Below are 24,667 nucleotides of genomic sequence, written 5' to 3'. Positions count from 1 at the left end.
AAGTGTGGCAAATTAGAGTCTCAACGAAAGACCTTTGGAAGGGACAACCGGACATGATGAACCCGAAGCAAATGGAGAGAGGAGGAGAAAAACAAGAAACAGGCCATTAATACTGATTCTAAGTTTAATACTACCTGCTACCCAAGCAGTATGTTATTTTCCTCATAATGGGCTTACTGTGTCTGCAAAGGTATGAATTATTTCCCTTTGAGCACAGGAATCAGTTTGGTATAAAGTCTTCTAAATAGACAACACCAACTCTACAATTAGAGAAAGAGAGAAAGACAAATAGAAAGAGAGAAAAAGACATGCAAACATCAGTCAGGTCTATTGAGCAGTCATGTACCGTCTCTGTCAAATAAATCACAAAACAGACTCATGTCGCTTATTAACTGGTGCTTAATGTTATCACGGCTATACCGTAGTATGGCGCAACCTTTTCCCTTCATCCATAGTTTACTTAGTACTGTCTTACTACTACTATATATATATATTTTTTCTTCTTAACATATGTGTATATATAGTCGCTGGATCGAAACCTACTCGTATTCGGGGTGCAAGATCTAGCAATCATGTGGCCCTGCTCACAGAAATGCCCCAAGGGCTCCTTGCTTCCTATTTTGTTTATATTTACAGGTAATAAGTTCTGCGTGCGAACATTACCTGTATGCCACTCTGGTTTGGATGTTCTAGTGTTGAAGCTTGCCTTAACTCGGGTCTACGATGCCATCAGCTAACCAAGAGCTGCAAGCATCTTCCTCTGTAGAAGAGAAGGGGGAGTGTAATATAAGACAGGGAGCAACGTGCCCTTATGGCGTCTACGTTTCTCTGGACAAAGGACTCAGTGCATACAACAATTGGCTCACCGAAATGGATGCTCTGCAAAACCGGGACCGGGACGTTAATTCCTTCTGCTAACATTGTATCTATTTGGATCGATGCGGACGTGCTGACTCCAACTCGCCGTGTGCTGCCTGAAACTGATTGCGATTCTCCTAAAATACTGGATGCGGGTATTCACGTGATCGTCATTCGGCGTGATGACGTATGCCTTTACCTCACGTTCATTCTAATCCATGGACGCGGCCTCATCTGTGCTCAGTGTGTAAACGCTCGGTCACCCTGGGTTACCGGCATGCGGATTGTGTGGCGACATGCATCGCGTACATCAAAGTATTCAAATGTAGATGCGACAAGTGGGGGTATGTAATCAATGCCTTTACCTTAGGACTAGGCGCTGGCGCCGTTTGTAGCGTTTGTACTCTTAACCACCTACGTGTTCATGCATACGATGCTTGGGTGGAACTCTACTCACTTGCTGTAAATAATGGACCTCCTAAAAACGAGGAACCATTAGATTTTGTTTAAATTATCAGCATCACTAATCAACATGAAATGCCAACTCAGATGACCAAAAGGTGTCATATGATTGGTCTTATATGGGCTACTGAAATATTAGTGTGTTAAGTGCTATGGAGGGTGCAATATGATGGTTGCATGTAAAGCAATTACTTGCAGGAGCTTGTGGAAGGTTCAGAGCGGACTTCCTGCGAGTACTCAATGGCAACCGCTTAGAGTTCAACTCGCTTGCATTATTTCTTCAGAAGCTATTCCAGGTGATCATTTTGTTTACACCTGTTTCAAATGCTTTGGTTAGAAATATAAGCCATTGTTCTCTAAAGAACAATTTATTTGCATCTCCTGCTTTGTCATTCGTTCTACCCTGTTGCCACAGGATGGTCCATTTCAATGTATTGCTGGAGTGTTCCAGTCACAAAGTGAGGAACAAGGGGTGCTGAAAAAAACTTATTTTTGATGCAACTCCGATGTTCACTGATCCGTCGTTTTGCCTTTCTCTCTGTCATGCCAATGTAAATTTTAGCACATGGGCACCAAATGGCATATACTATATTGGTAGGATTACAGTTGGTGAGGCCTGTTTGTCGCCATAGTTTATCAAGTCCAAGGTCCACTTCTGTGGATCGGCTAGTGTATTTACAATTCACGCACTCTCCACATGGTGAGTGTCCAGTTAGTTTGGGTAATTCCCATGGTTCGGTGATACTGGTATGTGTGCTGTTCTTAAGTGAAATATCATTTTTCGTCAGCAGTTCCTTCAGATTAGTACTCAGCCGAAAAGCGCATAATGGTTTTGTTAGTGCACAATCTCCTCTTTCCAATATGTGCCAGTGTCGCCTGATAATTTTGGTAATCTCGTTCGACCGGGTGTTTGTAAAGACTGGTAGGGGGTTTCTGTACTTCTGCTCTCTATATGGTAGAGGAGAGGCACAGAAGACCCCAGCCAAGATTCTCTATAAGGTAGCAATGGACGAGCAATCAAGGCCTAGCTTCTCAGGAGGTGATGCAGGCTGGTTCTTAAGTACAGTGTAGTCCCCGAACCCCCACAAAGGAATGTCCACACACTGTATTACTGAAAACACAGTCTTTATATAATCAATATTCAAAGGTATGTACACGATCACAATAACGCACTTTGTACTTGGAAGTCAATAATGATAAATATATACAATTCAAGTGGTAGCACTAATGTTATCGAATCTCATTAAAGTGCATCAACTGTACGGTTAAAATGTCACACAGATTAATAACGAGGAAACCAGCAATAGAGATAGGAAGGAACGGAAGATGGTTGAAACAGTAGGCAGAATACTGGCCCCGTACCCTAGACACAGTTCTGTGTGGAGATCCCCCCCCACCTGGGCAACCTGTAAATAAAAGATATATAGCACAAGCCCAGTCCATATGTTCAATAGTCTCACTTCTTCCCATTAAGTTTTAACCCCCAATGTACCTGGTGGAGTAGAGTTCTCCGACGATGCGCCGACCGATCCTTCTTGAGTGCCTCCCTTTCAGGCGGGAGCCACGGATCGTCGAGAGGTGTCGGGGAACTTGGCGTTCGGTGTCGGGGAATCGACGGCCCTTCTTGAGTGCCCTCCCTTTAAGGCGGGAGTCACGGGTCGAACGTCCGATGGTGAACAGGGTGAACTACGGCAATGAAGTGGCAGCTTCGTTCCTAGCGGTGCTCGTCGACGACAGAGCGTTGGCGTCCTGCAAGGAAGAGGCGTGCGGGGCACCTCGGTGACGATAGTTCTGGACCGCAAAGAGATGATGAAGAACTGTGGCCCAGCAAGGGCGTTGAGTCGTCGGCGTCTCTGCGGTCTGTAGGTGGCGGGAAACCCATCGGTGGATGCTCCTCGGCGCGTCGACGGTCAGGCCTTCTCCAGCGGGAGACAAGCGGGTGACAATGCAGACGAGAGCGTCCGATGATCAATGGAAGTTCTTAGACAAATGGGAGCACGGCGGCTCCGGTCGGCGACGCCGGTCGTCGAAAGTGGCGGACAACAGTCCGAGTGCTTCTCCTTGGAGTTCTGCAGCAGTCCCTATATCGGGTCGGCAGCCTGTCGAAGGTATGTCTACCAGGGAGCGTTGGCAAAGATCAGCTGTGCATGATGGTCCCTCGTAGCTCGGGAAGAGGGCGCCTTACCAGGTCCTCTCTGGGTCAGTCCTTGGAGGCACAGCAGCTTTCGGATTGTGAAGGAGAGCAACAGCAATTCTTCTCGTCCAGCAGGGCTTCAAGGTCAAGCGTCAGCTAATTCAGTTACTCGTTGTAGTGGACTTCAGCTTCTGAACACGATCCCTAGCAGTGAGAGGTCCCCAGATATACTGTTGATCTCCCATTCATTCCGCTGGGTCACACTCAAGCATCCAATCACGACTACAGGCATTCATGCAGGCAGGCAGCCAATCAAGCACACGAGGTGTTCAGGCCATTCACTTCTCTCCAGACACTCACAACAAGTTATGTGTATTGGGACAAGTACCAAGCCATTCAACACTCCAAGCTGCATTCATACCGGTTTCGGGCAGGGTTCTCTCAGTCCTTGTGTCAACCACCAGATACTAGACACGCACAACACAGAATGCATATTCGTCACACACTCTATTCACCCAGGTCCCACCCACAGGAGGTACCCACAACATACATCACCAGGAAGGCTCCAGCTAGTCTGACCGGGCCTTCACAACAACACCATATATGGCACTTCCACCCAACAGCCAGTCAGGGGGAAGGGACAGAGTCAGGGCTTCCCAGGACTTTGGGAAAACAAGGTAATGGGTAATAGAAAGCAAGAGGCCACCGGGGCCATCTTGTTTTCCATCAGGAATCAACTGATCCCCATGGCAGGGCCAGGGTATCCCAAAATGGAGGATACTCCGCGCACCTGTCAAATTCAGCATGGAGCTGCCACCAGCCCATACCCTGCTCTGTGGGCCACCCACAGGTGCCCAAAAACATACACTAGGGGCACAGGGTTGTACCCCCCACTCATGGGTGCCATAAGGGTATCCCACAGGTCCGTTCACCAAACCAAAAGAAAGAACTGCACCGACAGGAGTCCCACATGAACTCCTGCGCGGAAAAAACGACAGAACACACGATGAAAAGCAGTAAAGGACAAGGATACGGAGGCCCTGTCCCTCCGATGCATTTCCAGCATCACAGTCGCCCCCCCAGACTGAGGTGGAGGGTGTCTAATCTCCCACGGGATAGACACCCTCATCCAGACGGTCAACATACCTTCTGGAAAGGCCATCTGCATTATCGTGACTCTTCCCTGGTCTGTGCTCTATGGTGAAGTCTATCCCTTGCAGGCTAATGGACCACCTGAGCAGTTTCGGGTTCTCACCCTTCATCTGCATAAGCCACTTTAGGGGCTTTTGATCTGTTTGGACCTTGAAGGTAGACCCCGTAAGGTAGGGCCTAAACGCCTAAGGCTCCAAACTATACTAAAAATTCCTTTTCAACAGTAGCCCACCTAAGTTCTCTACCCTTGAGTTGTATACTGATAAATATGATAGGATGTTCTTTCCCTTTGTCATCTAACTGGGACAAGACAGCTCCAATTCCGGTGTCGCAGGCATCCGTCTGGACGATAAAGGGTCGGCTGTAATTAGGCGCACACAACACGGGTGCCCGACACAGACTTTCTTTCAAGCCATTAAAGGCCCTCTGACAGTCTGCAGTCCAATTGACCTTCCTAGGCTGCTTGGGTGAAGTCAGAGCTGTCAGTGGTGCAGCTATGGTTCCATATTCCGCCATGAAATTGCGATAGTACCCAGTGAGACCCCAAAAAGGCTCTCACCTGGGTTTGAGTAGTGGGAGTCTCCCAGTCCTGTACATCCTGTACCTTACTGGGGAAAGGTTGAATTGGACCCCCTCCTACCTCATGACCAAGATATGCGACTTTCCCCTGAGCTATCTGGCACTTGGTGGCCTTGATAGTGAGGTTAGCCCTTTTTAAAATCTGCAACACTCTACCCAGATGTGTCCAGTGCTCTTCCCAAGTGGCACTGTAGATGGCAATGTCATCTAAATAAGCCACACAAAAGGCTTCCAGCTCACTGAGAGCATGATTGACCAATCTCTGGAAGGTAGCAGGGGCATTCTTTAACCCAAAAGGCATGACCCTAAACTGGTAGAGTCCCTCTGGTGTGGAGAACGCCGTCTTTTCCTTGGCATGGTCCGTCAGAGCTATTTGCCAATAGCCTGAGGTGAGGTCAAAGGTGCTCACAAATTTGGCAGCACCTATGGTGTCCACGAGCTCATCAGCCCGGGGCAAGGGGTGCGCGTCAGTTTTGGTGACGGCATTGACTCCTCGGTAGTCCACACAGAACCTCCACTTTCTTGGGGTAGCCTTTATCCTGTAATTTGGAGCCAAGTACTGTAGCTTCAGATAAAAAGGTTTGCTTCAATGTGCTATTGTGTTTGAGACGCAAAAACTGCCCAAAGGGTAGATTCTGCCGAGTGTGTCTTGGGTGGCAGCTGTTGAAATTCAATAATGCATTGCGATCAGTGGGCTTGTGATAAGGTCTGATTTTTAGAACGCGTTCTTCTTGATCTATCCAAATGGAAATGTCAAGGAAACTGATCTCTTTTCTACTGTGTGTCGATGTAAATTTCAGGAATTGATTTTGTTGATTCATCCACTAGGTAAATTCAACAAATGAGTCCTCTGTTCCTTCCCAGATGATCAAAATATCGTCTATGAATCTACGCCATAACACGATTTGATCAAGATAAGGATTAGAAGTTTGGTAAATATGCTTGATCTCGAATGCTTCTAGATATAGGTTAGCAGCTGTAGGAGCTACTGGGTGAGTATAGCCTGCAAGGAATAACAATGTTTGGTTGGAGTATGGAGCAGTATGAACGAGGTGAACTCGTTGCGATGAATGAAAGCGGAAGTATAGATTGATTTGCCGTTTGTTGAAGTTTTTTTTATGGCCATTTCTACTTATTTAAATTTTTAAGTTACACAGAGAACAAACAAAAAAGAGGAAGGAAAGGGAGCCCCTCAATCCCCCTCCCACCCAAGTAAGTTGGGAAGGTGGCAGCCACAGTGCACTATCCCAACCATTATAGAAAAAGAAATAAAAGGAGAAAAGAAGGAGCTCTGTATAATCAGAGGGCTCTGGAAAAGTAGTGGTTGTTGTTTTAGCTTGTTATTTTAGTTTGTTACTTTCAGTGTATTTTCTCATATGTACAGAGGAGGCCCAGGAGGGGCGTGTATGGTGTGAATGAGGATGTGAAAAGAGAATGTATGTAAGGAATGAATGGGGATGCTCTAGGGAAAACGCAATGATATTGATGTTTTTGATATAAAAATGTTTCGACAATGGTGACAGTGGGTACAAAGACAATTGTAAAGCATATGTTTTAAGGGGTATTGGACGATTTATGGGTGTGGGCTAACGTGGAGAACACTGCACAAACATATTGTTAACTCGTACTTTTGACAGACCGCAACCACGGGGAAAGACGGTATCTGGTCATTGCATCAAATGCAATAGCATTGAATGCCATACCAGAGAAAAAAAGCATTGAAAGAAATAAATTGAATGCTTTTATTTTTTTTAAAGGTAAAGGGTTTCATTTAATTAAAATGGATCGTAAAGGTTAAAAAAAGGGGGGTTGGGAGAGGCCCATTAAAAAAATGCATTGAATGCTTTTTTTTCTCTGGTATGGCATTCAATGCTGTTTCATTCGATGCAATAACTATAAACCAGGACAGACACACCCCTTGACCAAATATGCAAGGCCCTACACTCCTGCACAGCAACACAATTAAGATGTATCATAACAAATGGGTAACAGAGACAAAAGGGGAAGGAATGCCCCACTCCTGGCAAGAGGGGGGGTCTTTCGACAGATGCACAATACACCACATGTCCACATACTTGATGGCAAGATACAAGGGGAGACCACTACAGAATAGAAGGAAAATATTGGACCTCTGGAGAATGTTTGAAGAAACAGAGGCACCTGAGGGGAACGGGGCGGTGCCTGACCAAAGTAAGAAAATAGACAAGGAAGATACTGCTGTGACAAGTGGGGAATCTAAAAAGGGGATTTATCCACTTGCCTCGCGGCCAGCACAGGGGTATACTAACCCGACGTATGTATCGGGGGCATGACAGCCGCAAGCCCAAGCACAGCCCCACAGTATATTGCACCCCCTGAGGTATCTACCCATACAGGGGTACATGCAAAGGATCTTCGGTTGGCATTGGCCACTACGCGCACAAGAGTTGGCCAGATTAAGAGCAGAATGCGAAACTGCAAGGGCAGCAGGGGTCACAATGTTGCACTCAGGAACCACCCCACAGCCACCCGGGTACGAATGGAAGTCAGGGGACTTCCTGTTCAGAATTGACAGTGCCCCTATACGATAAGGAGAAACCGGTAGCCCAGGGTATGAGAATTTGGGGTCCCGACGAGGAGACGAAAAGTGGTGGAGTGATTTTGAGGATACAGAACAGGGAGGGGCTGAGCAAGGGCCCATAACTACACCCAGGGTAGAAAGCCTATGGGACGGAAGGTTAAAGGAGAGATTTGGTTGGATAGCATTGGCAAAGAAAAAAGGAAATGGTGTCAAAAGTGGGAAAGGGAAGACAAAGTTACAAATGCTCCTAATACACAAAGGTGCCGTGCGGCCCCACTATGTACCCTGGGCACAAATGGATAAGAATCTCCTCAAGGCACTCCCACCACTCTCGGTGGGTGTGGAAAAATGGATCTATGCCTTCGAAAAACACACAGCGGGTGTGCCCCTTGCCAGAGGGGATATTAAGAGCTTACTAGTGGCAGCAGAGGGTAAGCAGGCTGAGACAGTGTGGGCAAAAGCGGGGTACCCTGGGGGTGACACTGAGCAACGATGCCCATGATGGGGCATCTTGTAACAGGATTAGCTCATGGGTGTAGGATTCACTGCGACGCACCTTTCCGGACATCCCGGACCTACAATCAATAATGCAATGCACTATGGGATACGAGGAAGATGCTGCACAGTTCATTCTTATGGTTCAAGCGATGTGGAGAGCGGAGATGGGCAGCGCCTGGGATCAATCGACTTCCTTATCTTATTTTATTGTGAAAAGGGGATTGCCCAAACGAGGTGCAGAAGGCTCTTAAGAACATAGTGGGGGTGGAGACGAAGGGATGGTCTAAGATTCAAAGCATCATAGTGCACCATTGCAGGAGGATCAAAGAGCGCAAAAAAAGGAAACTATTCAAAGGAGGTAGGCGGAGGAAGCAGAACTAGTTTGAAAAAAACTGGAGAAGGTGGCAGCAGTATCTGCAGCACCACCCCTAGAACAGGTAGACAGGAAGGGGTGTGCCTCAGTGGCCATGAGAGCAAGGATGGCAGCGGTCTGGGCAGACAATGAACAAGGCCAGTGGGGAGGAAACCAGCACTTTGTGGGACCACAGTGGCAAGGAGGGCAACCACAAGGACGAGGTGGGTTCAGAGGGCAGAGAGGAGGGGTTCTGGTAGACAGGAATCCAAGAGGGGGTGGGCAAGGTCAGTGTTGGTCATGTGGAAGATGGGGACATTTTTCTAGAGATTGTCGCAATGGGCATGGGGGGAACTATAGCTACAATCAACAACTCTATGGCTGTCCCCACCCAAGGAGTCCACAAGGGCCCGTCCAGGGGATGACAACGATACCATACGAAATCCGTCAGGCTTACGCTCAGTTTCCCCAACAAATACCGGACCCATACAATGCGCCCCTGCAGCAGCAGGTAGTACAGCCACATGAACCCCGCCCCAACAAACAGGCGGCAAGAACCCGACAGCCTTTTGCAACTGCACCTAACTGAGCAGCAGCACCTTATCAAGGGGCCAAAATGGTAGTTGGAAACCCCTTTTAATTTCCAGGGACAGACACCTATTCCGACTAGGACAGCCCACAGAGTGCACTTGCGTGTCCGGTACTGTCAATGACCATGCATCCAGAAGAGGAACCACTGGTGGGGGCAGAGATAGGCAATAAGAAATTCATCTTCATGGTGGACCCGGGAGTGGAGAAGTCATGCATAAGGGTGACTTCCCGCTATCAGGGAAAACTCTCTACACGCAGGGATTCACTCTGGCTATGGTACCGGTTCCATACACCAAAGATTTAGACATCAAAATAGGAGGGAAGACTGTACCAGCACGCCTCCTCTCCTCTGAAAGCTCACCTATCAACCTGCTGGGAAGGGACCTGCTTAGCAAACTGAGCATGACAATATCATTCACAGACAAAGGGATTGTTTGCGCCACCCATGGCATGTGCTCCCTCCGAGCGATGCTAGTGATGCCTAGTGTGGCTAGTGAGATGGTAGTGAGGGAAATACCTGGGAATCCAGACATGTTTCTCTATGGCATCATAGTGCTGGCCCGAGCAGTCCCGCAGATTACCAGGAAGGAATGAAGAGTACCTGCAGATTTTATTTTCCGACCCGTAGCACTCCCCAAAGTGGTTGCTGGAACAATATTGTCATTAGATCTAGAGGGGTTACACGTATCTGCCAAAAGGATTGTAGTGCTAGGAACTCACCCCCATGGGTGCCAATGGCGCACAGTGCTGTGCATTGACCCCAATATACCTCTGTGAGAACTGACCGACAAGGACCTCTTTGAGGATGACAATAGTGATGGGGAGGTAATCCTTGAAATGTGTATACCTTGTGACATAAATGTTCAGTACAGGAAAGTACTGAGTCCCCTCCTCGTCATTTTTAGCATCCAGTGATTTGCAGTACGTCCCACAACATTTGTCAATAACAAACCCCCACAATGTAGGAATGTTAAAGGCAGTGACCCCGGTAAAGATAACTCTTAAGCCAGGAGCCAAACTCCCAAGAGTAAAACAGTATCCCCTATCTAAAGAAGCCAAGGAGGGAATACAAGAAACATTGCAGGCCCTATTACAGCAAGGGATCATAGTACCCGCCACGTCACCATGCAATACGGCTGTCTACCCCATCAAGAAGGACACAGGGGGCAGTTGGAAGATGATCCAGGACTTGCGACCCCTAAACAATATTGTACAGAAAGAGTTTCCACTCGTCCCTAACCCGGCATCCATTTTGTGCAGCATTCCAAAGAAGGCAACACACTTTACAGTAGTGGACTTGAAAAATGCCTTCTTCTCAGTGTCACTTGCCCCAGAGTCACAGTACCTTACAGCATTTACCCTGGTAGGAAGGCGATACAAGCACAGTTGCATACCCCAGGGGTACTGTGAAAGCCCCATCATTTTCAATAAAATACTTCACGAAGATCTAGGCAATATTCAAGTACCCAACACAATCATTCAATACATAGATGACCTACTGGTCTGCAGCGACAGCGAGCAAAGCTGTTGAAGGGACTCCGTTACACTGTTACAGCTGCTAGCACACAAAGGGTACAAGGTGGACGAGAAAAAACTCCAATACTGTTTACCAGAAGTGCTTTACTTGGGCCAACTCATCTCCAAAGATGGTAAGAGAATAATTCCAGACAGGGCTGCAGCAGTTCGTGCCACCCCCGTCACAACGAAAGACTTGCAAACATTCTTGGGGCTCTGCAACTATCGCAGATCATGGATCTTAGATTATGCAGCATACATGAGACCACTCCTGCAAGGCCTCAAGGAGGCGCAAAAAGAGGGCAGCCCAAATCAGTGGACAACAGAGATGATAACAAGTTTCAATGACCTGAGAGAAGTGTTTCAAAGTCAACCGTCTTGGCCACCCCGTGTATACCCAGGAATTCTTTTCTTTTATCCCATTCAAATGCCAATCTCATAACCGCAGTTCGCACACAGAAGATTTCCATGGGCCACAAGCCTCTGGCATATTACAGTGGCACACTCGATTCTGTCATGCTGGGGAAATTTGCTTGCAAACAGGCCTTTGCTGCTGCAGCCTTCACCATTGAAAAGAGTTCTACCATTGTTATGGGGTGCTCAGTGATGCTGTAACATCGAGCACTCACTGTGTGCAATATTAGCATGCTCCAAATCCACACTTACCAGACAAAGAGTGTCAGCATATGAGAATACTATCCAGCCCACACATTGACGTGGTTAGGTGCAAAACAGTTAATCCTCCCACATTTCTCACTGATCCCTGCACAGCTGAAGGTCTGCAACAACATGACTATGCATCATACGAGGGGTAAGGGGATGATATCCCTAAGGCAAAGTACATTGCTTTAGAAGAGGGGGGAAATACTCTTTGTTGATGAGTCAGCAGTGATTGGTCAGGACACAGGTGAAAAGCATGTTGGCGCAGCAGTGGTGTGATTAGAAGGAGAATATGAGACACTTGTCATTAAAAGGTTACCCAGTCATTATTCCGCCAAAGCAGCCGTACTCGTAGCACTCATAAGGGCCTTTTAGGCATTTAGAGGATGCTATATGACCATCTATTCAGACTCTGCTTATGTCACCACCACGGTGCATGCACGTCTGTCATGGTGGAGGGGGTTCAGGAGAGCAGATGGCTCACCCGTGCAGCACGCACCTTTACTCGACTCATTGATTTCTGCCCTCGCAGAGTTGTCTGTTTTGGCAATTGTTAAGTGTGCAGCACGCACACACAATACAGAAGAAATATCATTGGGGAATGCAGCCGCAGATGCAGCAGCCAAAGAGGCAGCGTACCTCCCCTTACCTACCACAGCAGAATACATTATAACAACATCCACCACTGAGAACCACACAGAGGCATACACAGCACTACCGATCGCACAGATCATTGAGTTACAATGCAGAGCGCCCACTGAAGAACAAGAGCAGTGGCTCAAGTGTGGGTGCGCTCAGTCACACACAGACCTCCTGTCGAAACAGCAAGCCACAAGTAAGGTGGTGATGCCTGTCGAGTTAATCTACACAGCATTCAAACAATTACACTAGTCATCCGACTGTTCAACACAACACATCGCAGCCGATCTCCAGGAGAGTTGGTTTATACCAAATCTACAGGAGCACCTGACAAAGATGGTGGTCCAATGCATAACGTGCCAGGTGTTAAACACTGGGATGAGACATAGAACTCTAAGGGGGACTTTACCCCCGCCTCACGGGCCCCTTCCGAGAGCTGGACATTAATTATGCAGACATGGGAGAACAGTGTAATGGGGCCCGATATTTGATTGTGGTGGTTTGTCCATTTTCGCAATGGGTTGAAGCTGGCCCATGTGACCGCCCTGATGCCAAGTGTGCAGTGACATTTCTAGTCAGAGGAGCCTTCTCGCGGTGGGAAGTGTGTGATGTACTATGATCAGATAACGGCACACATTTCTGCAACGCACTATTCAAAGTAGTAACAACACTGTTAGGGATCAAGCACCGTACCACCCACAAGCAAATGGAGTGGTGGAGAAAATAAACAGACTCCTCAAGAGCAGACTTTCTAAGTTATGTAACACACTCAAAAAGAATTGGGTATACTGTTTACCTTTGGTCCTTTTCCAGTTGCGCATGCCGCCCAGCAAGGACCACCACTTGTCTCCCCACGAGATAGTAACTGGCAGATGCATGCAAACGCCCTTGTTGCCAGTAAGGAGGGCATCAGACGCGCACAATATGGCCACAATCCTGGGTGAGGAATTCAAACAGTATCTGACCCAGCTCACTCGAGCGATTAGGTGTATTTCGAAACAAATTGCCCCACCTCACACAGGAGACAGAGAAACAACAACAACCCCATCCGCAGACATCTCCCCAGTGCAACCTCTGTTGCCTGGCGAGTGGTTATATGTCCGAAATTTCATCTGAATGTGGAACACCCCCAGATTCCATGGGCCCTATGAAGTGATGCATTTCACTCTGCCAGAAATTAAAGTGAAGGGGCTGAGATACTGGATATACCTTTCTGATGTTCGAAAGGCACCTCAAGGCACAGCACCAGATGCTCACACAAACGACAACACAGCCACCTCAACTCAATATCTCTGTAACCATTATATTTTTGCATGTGAAAGTGATTACAGTACATCCATTGCTGCTACGGAACACAGGCAAGAGCACTCGTGTTGTCCAAACTGGATTATTGCAACACCTCTATTTGGGGTCTGATAAATACACCATGCAAAAAATCCAAATACTGAAAAACAATGCCCTAAGAGCGGCACTAGGAATCTCCAAAAGAGCTCAGATATCATCGACTAGAAGACAATCTAATTGGCTTTCCACAGTCGACAAAATCAAATTAAAAACTGCTTCTCTAACTTTCAAGTGTCTCAACAACAAACCACCAAGCTATATAACAGAGATTTAAAAGAAGAGTTACATCTAGACCCACGAGAGCTGCCTATAGAAACTGCCTATCAGTTCCCCTGTTCGAAATGACCTCCCACCCTCATTAAGGACGGACCAATCATACCCACATTTTAGAACAAATGTGATCAAGTGGCTTAAAGAAAATGACCGATAGCCCAGCCACACAACATAGTTGACCTAGCAAACAAATTGGACTTTTGGACCTTTGTGTGCCACCTGCACTGCACTTCGACTACCTATTGTATTGAATATTCATTTGTAATGCATATATATTACCTGCTGTATTCGTACTAATCTGCATTTTTGCCTTTGTACCCTATGTAACTATAAGCAACTTGTAAGCCTAAAGTATTCTTGTTCCCACGCCCTGATACCTTCGGGTCTGGTGCGCGCTACAAATAAATAAACAAAAAAACAAACAGGTTACAGAGAATAAACAGATCCCCCTCTCTCTCTCGCTCTATCTCTCTCTCTCTCTCTCTCTTTCCCCCCCTCCCTCACCCTCCCCGTTTTTTTGCCAATTTACTGAGGTTCAACGATGGAGAAGGAACCATTACGAAATTATTCGAATATAGATAGCAGTAGGAGTAAGGTAAGTTTTAGTTATGAATGTGGGCTTAATTTCACAGGTATGTTATTTGCAATTTTAATGTTTTCCTTAGTAATATATTGGGGGACATCTTTTTTCTGGACAAATCATCAAAAAGAAGAGGGTGAGGGAGGGTGAATGGACCTGAAATGGGAGCCAACCCCTGAATCTCACAAGCTTGTATCGAAATAAGATAATTGTTTCAAAGTTTGCTTTAACCTTAACCCCTGTAAGTGTCCTCACTTCCACTAAAGGCAAACGACTAATGGAAGTTTCTACGTCTGTTCTTGATACCGCATGCATCTGGGGCACCTACGGTCTTAGTCCCACAGGAAGTACTTATGACAAAAACCCAATGTCTGATTAATCTTGAACTATGTAGGATTAAAGGCACTCTCCAGGCACGCAACGTTCACTTAGAACTTTTAGATCCAGACCCCTGAAAATTCAAAACAAGTTCAGGTAACCCCAAAAACTTCCAAGAACCACATCTCCATATCGAAGGAAAAAGATATGTCAACAACAAGTGGCAAGAAGCAACTTATTTGTGCAGGGCAGAAGGACTGTTGGGGGGGAAGTGAAGAAATACCAGCACTCATAGCACAGGCCTGCAAACAAAAATGGGCAGAGCATATCACAAAACTAACATGGGTCACAGCCATCGAAAGGCCCATAAAAATACACCCACCAAAAACATATGAACTGTGTTTTTTCAACAAAGGAACAACTGCAGTTGGGTCAAACACAAAGTGTAATCAGACTGTCATGATCACTGACCTCAAGAAAGGCACTGCTGCAATAATGGACTATTAATGGATCTGCGGACAGCAAGCATACTTGCACCTCCCACCTTCTTGGAGGGGCTATTGCGCACTCGCTACATTGCATTCAACAATACTGGTGGACTCAGAAGAGCATCTAAAGGGGGGGTGCCTTGCTCAAAGATCCTACCGCACCCCTCACCGAAGACCCTTGACAGAATGAACCACCACCAACTATTTACACCCCCCGGAAGCACAAAACTATGATCAGCTGCGCAAAGAAAGAAAATCATCAAATTACATATCCAAAGACTCGTCTGACCTAAACTCTACAACTCAGCAGAGACATTTTTTGCATCACTAATGCCCAGCATCCAGACAAGAGCCAATGCCAAATGGCTCCAGATTGTTCGATGGGAACTGATCCAACTTGGCAACGACACAGAAGAGGGGTTCAACATCATAAAGGTAGTCCTAAGATTGAATATAATGCAGAGCAGGTTTGTCCTTGACCTCCGCTCACAGCTATGGAGGGTGGTGTTTGCAAAAAGATTGGGAGTTCATGTTGCACATTCGTACCTTCTGAAGACGTTAAAAATGGGACATTGTCACATGTCATTGCTGCAGTACATGAGCTCGGAGTGAAGATGAAAAAGGAGGCTGGTGTCAAGGAAGATGACTGGTTTACAATGGCTTTTACCTGTGCCCCGTCGTGGCTTGGAATATTGATCAAAATGCTGATCCTCGTCTTCGTGGTCATCCTAGTGATCTGTTGCATGTGCCAATTAGGTCTCCGGTGTTGTGCCAAAGCAGTACCTAATAGTACAATGATGATGGTGACAATTGGGAAGAACAATAACAAAGTACCTTGTAACATACAAGAAATAGAAACCCAGACTGAACAAATGTTATACCACACCATGATTGTACCTCCCCCGGACACTGAGAATTACAAAGAGGTATGGGTGGATTTACCCAGGGATGGGTAATGCATATACATGACTTGCACACCTGTACAGTACGCGCAACAAGGGAAAAGGCATGTATGTAGGGCATGGATAACTATAAAAGGAACACCCGCTTGGGATGAAACAGAAAGGTGTACAAATTAACAAAAATATAGGTGAGGGGAGTTTGTTACTGTAGAAGTAACAAAACGGGGGAATGTTGGGATGGAACTGAACCTATCCCACCCCCTAGGTGCTTCCAAATACAGTGAACACCATACGAAAGGAATAGACAAGGGGGGAGCATTTTGCATATCAAGCCACACATAAAGGCCTTACAGTGCTTAGTTGTAGACACCTGGCACTAGGAAAGCCTGCAGCCCGGGACTCCATTTTGGATAAGGCCCCAGAGGGAGAAGCTGCAGGCACACACTGATCGCAGACACAGTTCACATGGTCCAATTTCTGTACAACATGATGGCTCTTTGTGAGCCTTGTTCCCACGGAAGTCCACTTCTTTCATGTCCTTTCAGTGTTGCGAATATCTACTATCCTTCACTGGAATGTACCCTGAGCTTGAGATAACACCAGGCTCTGCGCTGTGTCCGTTTATCTCCACTAAACTGCAATTCGGCCTCTAACCCCCACCCAGCCAGGTCGGAACCAGCCCCACACCACTGATTTGACCCCCTCCACCTTTGCATTTTCTGATCAGGGCGCGACCTCCAGGTCCCAATTCTCATTAAGTGTCCACAAGAGTTCTAAGCAGGTACAACTATATTTCTCCACAGCAACACATGCCCCTTGTAACCCTAAGTAACAAGAAACACAAATTTAAGATCAAAACCCCGGGGGAAGACCTTGCATGCAGGAACTGCGGTATCAATGAAGCCCTGAATGTGAGGGTCGTCATAACTATATTTTATTCTCCGTGCTCCCTGGCACTATTTCCCGTGCCACCCAGGTGGCTGCCACAGTGAGCTAATATTCTGTCGTAGCATGTTATATTAGATAGAAACATTGTTCTGAATGTGTGACCTGACCTTCACGGCGAAGATTACTATTATTTTATTATTTTTTTTTATTTTTATTTTTAAAGTGCTCAGCAGCCCAGGGGCATCGTGGCGCTGTCACATGTGCATATCTGGTTATAAAAAAAGGCTTAGTGGTTACATTAGCATTTTGCATTACGGTTCATGTTGGCATTACATAGTACAGTTCAGCCAGAAAATATTTGCAGTACAGTTCACTTGGGGTTACATAGAATAAGGAAGATCGCAGCTAGTGGGTTGGCAGGGCGCTAGGGCGTAATGCATTAGAGGGGTTAAATGAATAGTGTTGTTTTGAGAGATTTGCGAAAGGCGAGTAAGGAAGTTTCTGCTCTTAGTGTGTTGGGGAGGGCATTCCATAGTTTCTGTGCTATGTGGGGGAAGCCAATGCTGCCAGCGTTGGCTCGTTTTATGGCGGGCACGTGGAGTTGGTTAGCAAGGTGGCTTCTTGTAGGGCGGGCCGAGATCTTTTTGGATATGGTTTCTGATAGGTAGGAAGGGTCGGAGAGATTAATGCATTTATGTGCAAGGGTGAGGATTTTGAAGTTGATCCGTTCCTTGACTGGCAGTCAATGGGCTTTGCGTCTGGCCTGTGATATGTGATCACTTTTAGGAAGGTGTAGGGCTGCGCAGAGCACATTGTTTTGTGTAATTTGTAGTCTATTGATGTTTTTTCAAGAGGTGCCTGCCAGAAGGGTATTGCAATAATCGAATCTGGCTCCTATTGCGGCTCTGGGTATGGAAAGGCAGTTTTGGGTGGTTAGAAAGGGTTTTATGGGAGTTAAGAGTTTAGTTGTGTGGGCAGAGGTGGAAGAGATGGCGCTGACCTGTCTTGTCATTGAAAGTGCAGAGTCTAAGTAGATGCCAAGGGTCTTTACAGATGTAGAGACAGGTATATTAGTGAGGTCAATAGTGAAGTGGGAGTATTTAGTGTTGAGTTTGGAAAGGATTTCCTTGGGGCCCAGGATGATCTCAGTTTTATCCCCGTTTAGGCAGAGACCGTTGATTGCCATCCAAGTTTGAATGGTGGCATATATCTGGAGGAGAGTTTCTGAGTCATGGACAGTCTCCGGTGAGGCGGAGGATGACTTGGGTGTCGTCGGCATAGTTTGTGTAAGCTATGCCGAGCGTATCCAGTAAGTCAAAGAGAGGTTTTGTGAACAGGTTGTAGAGGGTAGGTGCAGTACAAGAGCCCTGTGGGACTCCACAGTTAATGGTGGTGGGGGCTGCGTGGGCTTGGTCAGAGTAGACCTTCTTGGCCCTTCCTTCTAAGAAGGAGGTAATCCATGAGTTGGCTTTGTCAGAGAAGTGGGCAGCGTTGGACAGGTGGGAGGTGAGGATGACATGGTCAACAAGATCAAATGATCAGATGATATATCTTTGAATTTGTTTAAGGATGATTGGTTGGGCGATGCTTGCCAGTTGGCTAGTGCTTGGCGCTTTCTGGTGCGTCGGGCAGAAAGATGTTCTGTGAACCACGAATTAGAGTGTAATGATTTTTTTCTCTTTTTTGTCTTCTAGTCGAGCTATGGATTCAATTGCTTGGGTGAGCACACATGCATAAGTGTTGGCAAGAGATATGGGGTCATTGTTAAATTGAGGTTTGAGTTCAGGGATATAGAGAAGCGGGGCTAGATTGGCTTTGATTAATTTTTTGGCGCTTCTAACTTTGGCGGGTGGGGTATACAAGAGTATCTTGCGATTCGGATCGGTGGGACCGCTTTTGGGTGGTTGGTTTTAGAAATGTCTTTATTCTCACCTTTGTGCTGCTTTCCCTCCTACTTTTTGTGAGGAGCCGCAGAATCCTTATGAGTGGCCCCGTTGGCCGCCCATGTGGAGCCTGATGGACGGAGAAGAGCTAGCCAATCATAGCCTGGCATCCCCTATCGAGCCGGCCCATGTGTAGGATCCCCACCAATCGGTGGCACCAAGTCCATACTGTATATTATGAAGATTTGTCCCCTTATAAGCTGATGTTTGTACATGAATGGGTCAGAGCGCTCTCGAGCCGCAGAGTCCTTTGCTGATATTTGTATTCTGTATATTTAAACCTTGTTATCCTTGCAATGCTATTTCCTGGCCTATTTCCCTAGCGGGTTATCTTTACTCTGGAGTGTGAACTGCCCCAATATTGAAATAGCCTATTTTGAAACTGCCTACTGTGAACTGCCCCAATATTGAAATAGCCTATTTTGAAACTGCCTTAGAGTCAGCCAAGTGCAGTCTCATCGGTATTAGCCTATTGTTGGATGCAATGTAGCGAGTGCGCAATAGCCCCTCCTAATGAACCTAAAAACATTTCACCTAAAATATTTGATCTAATTTCTTTGACCTTTTTTTGTCAAATTTAATTAAATGTATGAGGGTGGGTAAGGGTATAGATTAGGTTGAGGGAAAGTGGGGGGGGTTGCGAGGAGTTTCCCCCCCACATTTTAGACTGAAAAAAGGTCCATTACATTCGATCAAATATGATTAGTTCAAATGTTTTCGGTCAAACCGACCCAAACCGTCTCAGCTCAGGAGAGCAGGCATCAAAAATAGATTCAAGCAAAAAAGATCTCATTCCTTTAAAGGAGTTTATTCTGTACCCCTTAACCCAACCATCTAAGTTCTTCAAACATTCACATACCCAGGTATCCCAAGGGGTACCATCAGACTTTTTGAGGGTCCTAAACCTCTTAAGGTACTGGGAAGGAGTCTTCCAAAATCGGGCTATTAATGCCAGCTTAACTGACTCATAATCCTTTCCATCACTGGCACCCAACTCCATAACAGCATCACAGCCATTCAGGGTGGGGGCCTATGCATGAGCCATGGAATCAAATCATTCCCACATAGTCCTTGTAGACTATAGGTGTATTCCAATAGTCTGATAATCCAACACATCAAGTTTAGGTTCATATATACTCACTGCTTCCTTAGGCAGGCGAAGCCTTTTGGAACTAGTAGACCTAGAAGACCCTGAAAGGCAAGCAGAATCAAGGGACCTTTTCCGCATTTCCAATTCATGCTGCATTTCTCTTTATCTTATTTTCACCTCTTGATGTTTGTTTTCCGAATGCACATCCAGTTTCTTGAACTCCAACTCTAATCTTAGTCTCTCAAGTGAAATATATTCTGGGCTTAGATTTGGACCTTGTGGGGGTCACAATGGGAAGTGGCTGAGGTACTGGGGCAGGCTGTGGAAGAGTGTGGCTCCCTTCTGAAGACTCCTCTCACTCCTCTTGCTGATTGGCGTTTGACTCTAAATTAGCATCCTCATCATTATCTTCCACATTATTTTGGTTAGTAGGTGTTATAGGCCTACCTCCCAAACTTTGGTGATTTACCAATCTTTCAATCACATTTTTTCCTTTCAGAGTCAGACCCCTAGTTATACACATATCTTTCAGTCGTTCTACTGTCAGACAAGTCAGGGATGACTCATTAAAGTTATCCATATTTGGCATGTTACAATTGCTTAACTTTTTGGTGGAGCTTAGCCTTGTGGCTGGTTTAGTTGAGCACAAGTACAACAAGTAGTCAATGTAACCACTCTATGCCAATGCCACGGCCTGCCACCAGTGTTAGGTAAGAATTTATGCAGTCACACTGTGTGAGACTACATGCCACTTATCTGCTTGGTATTAGGTAACGCACCTTTTGGTATAGGTCCACTGTGGAGTCCAGGAGACTCAAAGTGAAAGCCGCTGGAGGCTGAAACACTGTGGCATTTGGAAACAAAACTGCGTTGTGTTTCTGCCTGCAGCAGCTTTCACTTTGAGTCTCATGGCAAAAGCTGCTGCAGGCAGAAATACAACGTTGTTGTATTTAAAAACGCTGCAGTTTTCTTTCTAAGTTTCTCAGGCTCCTCCGGCTGGGAGGAGTGCGAGAAACTTAGAAAGAAAACCGCAGCATTTTTAAATACAACATTGTATTTATGTTTGCAGCAGCTTCAGCTTGGAGCCCATGGGCTCCAAGCTGAAGCCACAGCAAACATAAATACAACGTATTAAAAGCTGCGGTTTTCTTTCCTAGTTTTCCGGGATCCTCCAGAAATAAGCACTCATCTAGATGCAGCTTTCCTGCATGCATTCTTTGGTCTCCGGCACCAATGAAGCAAAAGCCACCCAGTGGTAGCTTTTGTTTATTACAGCTGGCTGGCTTTTGCTTCATTAGTGCCACAAGGGCAAGCACAGGAGGCTCATCCATTTCACAAAATGGATGCCTCCTAGTACTTCAAATTTTTGAGTTTGAGCTTCATTTGCTCAAAACTTCATAGGGACTTTGTTTAAAATATTTTTTATATATATTTTTGATTATGGGCCATCTTTTTAGCCAATAACATTTTTAAGCAGACTATTCCTTTAAGCCTGTGAGAAATCAACTCTAAAAGTAAGCCAATGCAATTCCCAATTGAAAAAAGCACGAATGATCGATGTATGATCTAAAATACATGCCCGACTGATTGGGCCAATTACATTTCTGACCTAAGTACTCGTTTAAAAGCCTGCCTTTGGCAGTCAGTAGGCTATATATCCGACCAGTGCCTTTTATGTTGCAGTAAAGCCCCATGCTCACTTTGATAACATTTTAATAACCCAATAAACCTAATGAGGCCTCGTCTATCATAAGAGAAAGAGAAGATTCAGCAAATTGAGCACACGCAGGGAAATATCTTTGTCGGTGCATACGTCACTTTTATTGGTTTTTTTAATTAAAGTATCAGTTGCTGCAATAAATATACACTTATAGACCAAGAAAGTGGTCATTATCACAGGATAATGACCCACCAGCAAGTTGGTTGGGGAAGGGTCATTATCCCCTCCAAGGTCTACAAGGTTATTTGCACATAGTGGTAATTGCAATACATGTTTTTGAGTTTTGGTGGTGAAGTAAACATTTTACTTTAATAGTGAGTAAAGTAAATAGACACACTGAGTTAGTAAATTAAATGTATTTTTATTTTATATTACTTAATTAAAAGGTTTTTGGCAAACCTGGTTAAAGAGGAGTGGATTTAACATGAGCTTTGTTATGTGTCATGTAAAAGTAAATAGTTATTCTAAAAGAAAGTGACAGCATTTCCCTGTGATTTGGATTTCTCTTTGTTGTGTTAAGATGGATGGTGCAGCAAAAAAGAAAAGTCCCAACTGAGAGAAAGTGTCTTGTTGGAAAAATTCCTGCTTGGAAATTACATGTTTTTTTCCCTTTTTGCTTTTGAAGACAACATGTTCAGAATGGAGTCAATACCAGTGGTTATTGACTGCACTCTAAAGATAATGATTGGCTGAGAAGTAAATAACGATCTCCATGTGCTCATTTAGCTTTATAGTCCCCACAAAACGCTAAACCGACAACAAAGACCTGCCATTTTGCAAAGACCTGAGATGAATTTGAACGAACCTTAGATGGTAGCATTGGTCGCTCTTACAGGTAATATAAGTCTAGTGGAACCCTCTGCTAATATAACACAGAATGTTGTGAGGTAAAAATACCAAGCAAGGCAGGCCGACCATGCCAGAAATGGGCCGCCACCCTCGTTAAGGGCCAGAGCGACGGACAGGCAATTTGAAGACATGGTTGCTGAGACTTTTTTCCTCCCACACAAAAAATAAAAAATAAAAGGAATTTTTATATGTGGGTTGGTGTCCTCATTGCTGAAATGCATTTTAACTGTTGATTGGGTAGAAGTAATCAAAGAGTGACAAGGATTCCAGATGGAAAGAAGCTGTAATGCAGACGGGTTAGATACATTTTGTTTGACATGTTTGTAAAATAAGACTTGCGCAGCCATTGTTTTCAAACCCCGGGTGTGCAAGGAGGTGCTGTGCGCACAGCTCACAGGCACCTTCGAATGCAGACTTGTACTGGTGAATAATGGCCGTTTGGAGCAGCCCGATTGGCTGTGCGGCGCAACCAGAGGGCTTCAGGGCTCAAGTCGTGTGAGCATTTGATTGGACACTTTTTTGAAAGGGCAGACCACGAACCACCTATGTAAGGAAAGGTAACAAAAAAAAGGGAAACGTTGTACGCATTTGATGTGTGCAGTGGCACAGCCGGGAACCAGTCATGAGATTGGGACACCAGACCCTTAGCCACAAGGCCACACAAATAACACAGCACTGACTCCTAACCTGTGGATTCACATCCTCCTGACAAAGGATGTCTTTTGTTAAAGATTCTTAATTCTAAAAGGTGCACAACTTTTACAATTAGGGGGGGGCGTGACTAACTGGCCATGTAGCAGGACATACCTGCTGGGAGCTGCTCAGGAGATCCGACATTGATCCGACGTTGCACTTGCTGGCGGTGGATGATCTATTCCAATAATGGAAGCACGGCCGTGCAAATGGATGCCCTGCCACTATTGAAAATACTGAACAGATTGTGTGTGCTGCAACAGTGAAATTGACATTGGAACTTTCGGGGGCCCTTAGACAAAGTATCTAAAATGGCCGACAACAATGGGCGAGCGGCTGCGGATGCAGGATCAGCGAAATGAACTGAAGAGCGGCGTGTCTGAGGATACATTGTTGCCCGTGGTCCAACTGGAACCTCCGCCGATGGAAAGTGGAGCGGCGACTTGATGCAAGGTCGCGCTGCCGTGAGAAGACTCGGGGTGTGAATTAGCCCGGGCTGTGGCCACGGTGGCCGTATGTGAGGGAGATGGAGGGGCGATGACTGGAGCCTGCGCTGCCCCCCCCCTATAGCGTGGATTATTGTGCGAGCAGCTTCCTGCCACCCGCGAGGACTTATTAATCGCTTGCGCGGGTGCCGCGCAGAGGGAGCAAAGGCGCACCTTATGGCCTGGGAGGCGAACAGCTGACAAGTGATTGTGAGCGGCAGAAGCGGAGGTCCCGAGCGTGGGCGCTTCGGGGACACATAAGGATACCCGCGAGAGCGGGACAACGGTGCCGGGACTCGTTGAATCCATCGAGTCTCTGAGCACCAAATACTAGAAACAAATGAGCTGCACGGCTCCCTGAACATTATTTCCTCTGTCTACTGTGTGCAGCGGAGAAGGGAGGGGCTACCATTGCCATTCTGAGATGGAGTGCCGCCATTACATGTGTCGGCAAGAGGCAGGGCTTGCTGCCTTTAATAACCAGCAGGATTCGAACTGAGTGGAAAGTGAGACCAGCACTGCTTGCTGGATGTTACTCCCTCATGACAGGCAAGATGGAAGTGAGACGCAGGGAACGAGGCATTGCTGATGAATAAAAGGAACTTATCCTTGGAATAGACACAGTGAGGACCCTGAGTTTGGGGTCGGACGTTAACTGCAGCAGTCATGGGACATGGGAGGTGCCCAATGAAGCGGCTGACATAGTTGGACTGCGCCACTGTGTTTGCTGGATGATTGTGTGGGAGGCAGAGGAACAGAGGAGGCTTTCCTGCACCATTTGGGACACGATTGCGTGGCTTCCACGCCACATGAGACCCGAGGCGCGGGGGTGAGACAGATAGCCCGCAAACCACAAGGGCTGTGCCCTGAGAGTGAATGCCGGAGAGTGCGAGGCACGGAATTGCGCGGTGTGGTGGATGAGCCAACTGGAACGTGGGAGGACGCAACCCGCTCGAGAGCATTGCTCAGAGTGCCCCGTAATAATAATAATAAGAATCAGAATCTGACTCAAGACCTACGGCTGCAGCGTCATGTCTAACAAACCCCCAAGACTGAAGGGGAAGCAGTCCACGCTGGACGAATACGCCAGGACG

This window comes from Ambystoma mexicanum, chromosome 1q (genome assembly GCF_040938575.1).
Source record: "Ambystoma mexicanum isolate Mex_15411 chromosome 1q, UKY_AmexF1_1, whole genome shotgun sequence".
Classification (NCBI taxonomy): domain Eukaryota; kingdom Metazoa; phylum Chordata; class Amphibia; order Caudata; family Ambystomatidae; genus Ambystoma; species Ambystoma mexicanum.
This window is presented reverse-complemented; position numbering follows the sequence as displayed.